Raw genomic sequence first — 3,418 nt, forward strand, 5'->3', positions numbered from 1 at the left:
ATAACGGGAGCGTTGCTAAAGTATATATAGATAATATGCTCTATATACTTATATACTATACCTTAAACCTTCCTCGTATAAGCTAGCCCTACTATACCTCGATACGGACATTAGTAGTGCTTATTCTAAATACAAAGTAGCGGCGAAAGCGTACTTTACGCCTACGAATAATCCTTACGTATTAGTATTAAGCCTGCGCTATAAGGAGTGTCTCTTTACCCTTATCTATCCGAATAATACGAGGTACTCTCGTAAGCTTTTTATAAGCTTTCGCAAAGTTAGATAGTATAGACACTACTATACGGGTAGAGGGTCTAAGATAGGTATATAGAATAAACCGTATATCTATATTAATAGCAGCATAGATCTAAAAGCTATAGTTCTTAAGTTTATAGTATGTATCTATACTCTAGACTATATTAGGGCTAGGCGTAATATACTTCCTACGGCGACGTATAAACTTCGCAGCCCTATTATACGGGCTAGTAGAATAGACCTCGCGGGCTATCTCGTATAGTCGCTTCCTACGATATAGTAGTATATTAGCAAACCCCTTTCTACCTTATAGATGTATATTATATAAATATACTAACCTACTAAGCGCAAGCCGCGTACGATCGGTTATACGGAAGTATATTTATAGTAATATTGTTCTATATACTCTAAGGTTCGAGCGATTAATCTCCTTCTTTATAATCTTTTTATATTCCTCTTAACGCTTAAGGAACTCTCCTTCTCTTAGTCGTTTCTTAATGCCTATACTCCGCCGAAGCCGTATAAAGGTATAGTACTTAATCGCAAATCCCTCCTCGTTTAATTTATCTACGATATACGTATCTAGTAGAGCTTTAAGGTAGAAGAGTTCGGCTATTCGGATGCGAAGGAGGGGATTATTATAAAGACTATTCTTTAATAACTATCGGGGTTCGCTACCGTTCTCTACGACGATTATACGGATAGTCCGTTCGGAGGTATATAGCTATTATAAATAGAGGAAGGTTTAAATATCGGTAATACTCGTATTATTATTCTAGAGTTTACCGACTTTTAGATAAAGATTAGGGGGGATAGAAGGGGAGCGGCCTATTATATAGAATATGCGTATAATAGGGTAGAGGGTAGACGGGAAAGGAATTAGCGTAGTAAGAGGTTATAAACCTTAGCGAAACCTTTGCTAAAAACTATAGGGTTAGGGTTAGGGTAGTATATTTCTTTAATATAGAGCGATAGTAATATAAATCGTAGGATATTTATAGGGACAAATTGTACGAACGTATAAAGTAAGGAGGAGTTATATTTTAGGTGTAGAAGCAAGTAATTATAAAATAGAAAATATATTTTAAAAGTAGTTTTTAAGTGCTATAATTAAGGCCCTCGTAGAATACTTTAATTAATACGTATACTACCCCTCGCTCTCCTCCGCGGGGAAGCTAGAGGGCCCTACTACTAATATTAGTACTATAGTACCCTCTACTACCCCTAAACTATCTTAATTAGGACGATATCGTTCCTACTATATCGGTAAGTAGTCCGTATAAAAGGTGTTGTTTTTTCTAACCTCTAAGAAGGAACCGTACGCGCGTATTATTGCTCCGCGCCGCCCTAGCGAACGGCTCGAATTACTACTCTATAACTAACTACATAAGGCCTTCGATACGATAATATTTAGTAATCGCTAGATTAGTAAAGCCTACTACGTGTCGTATAATATAGTTACGCGTATCCGCCTTAGTTTCGAGCTTTTTAGCTAACCGTACCCTCTATTAACCGTCCGTAGAGGTAGGCTAGCGCGCCTTACTAACTAGTAAGAGTAGGAGTTTATAGAGTTTATAAGCTCGTAGCTAGACGCGTATCTTAATAAGATAGCTTAGTAGCTATTCGACAATACCGGTTACGTTTTCTACGACTCTAGCGTATTTAGGATATTATCGAGGTAGCGGTAGTCTAAGAAGGTAGCACGGCGGATTGCTAGAGAGCGTAATACGGTACTAAGGGCTTACTAGCGTACGAAGGCGGTAGGCTAGTGTCGTAAGCAGATAGTATTCGTARATAAGAGCGCGTATAATAAACGAAACGGTTAGCGGTAGGTTAGTGTTTTTTCTATATAGCTGCCCTTACTTACTACTCGATAGGCGTTACTCTTAGAGTCTAATTAGATAGCCCTCGGATACTACATTACTAGCTAAACGATTAGAACGATAGTTACTCGTTCCTACGATAATAATTAATAGCTAGTTAAATAAGCTATTATTAAAGTAGGGCTTAATTACCGTAGAGGACATTCTAAACTAGCTAGTTTAGACGGTTTTACCTTAACTACTAACCGGCTCTATTATTGTTATAGATAATGCATTAATATATAGAAGCGACAATATCGTTTAGGCTATAGTAGATACTTACTACTTCCTCGAATTACTACTACCGTACTTATCGGACTATAACCCTATCGAATAGAGCTTCTACGTATTAAAGAGGTAGATTAAACGCTACTATAATAAGCTTCTAGTTAATAACTTTAAGAGCTTCCTAGTCGATATAGTTCGAGAGGTTTTAGAGGCTCTAAAGGACACTATATAGCGATACTTTAAGAAGAGTAGTTATCTATAGCTCTATATTAGATGTTATCTCTAAATCTATATCTATTACTATAGTTGTTACTACTACCGTTAGCTAGTCGCATTATATATACGTAGGAAGCTCTAAATCCTTAAGTATAGTAATCCTCTCTTTAAGTCTATCTAATCGTATTAATATCGACGATATAGCCCTAATTACCCTCTCTAAAGTCTCTTAAATTGCTATAAGCTACTTATCTCTAAAGATAACCTCGAGTTCCGCATAGGTTAGTAGTATAGGGAACGGTAAGGATGTAGTAATTAGCGGTAAGGACGGTAGTAATATATCGACCTATCGAATTATTCGAATTATTCGTAATATTCGTAATATTCGTGCTTATCGGAGGTTCGATTTAGAGGCTTATAACGGTCGACGGTATATATAGAAGCGTGTCTAAATTACTTATATATATAGCTAAAAGCGGCCGTGCGCGACGCTCGGCAAATTTTTAAAAGATTAGTAGAGTTAATATAGTCGAGCTATCGATAAAGTTAAAGCTAAGTTAAGGCTAACTTAGCCGTAGGGATGCTAAGTATACCGTTTAGACCCTAAAAACCCGGGCTCTACCTCGCGCACTATGCGATTGCGTAATAACGGTATACTCTAAATTTACTAAATAAATACATAAAATTCGAGCGCGTCGAAAGCTATAATTTAAGATACTATTAACTAAATTTAGTCGCGTAGTTGCTATATAGTAATTAGTAGACTATAGCTAACTATAATAATAATAATAAGTTCTATTATAGTCTAGTGCGGGCGAGGCCTATATAGACTTTACTACGTAGTGTCTCTATAGGAG

Source organism: Ramularia collo-cygni (assembly GCF_900074925.1).
Source record: "Ramularia collo-cygni strain URUG2 genome assembly, contig: RCC_scaffold03, whole genome shotgun sequence".
Taxonomy (NCBI): domain Eukaryota; kingdom Fungi; phylum Ascomycota; class Dothideomycetes; order Mycosphaerellales; family Mycosphaerellaceae; genus Ramularia; species Ramularia collo-cygni.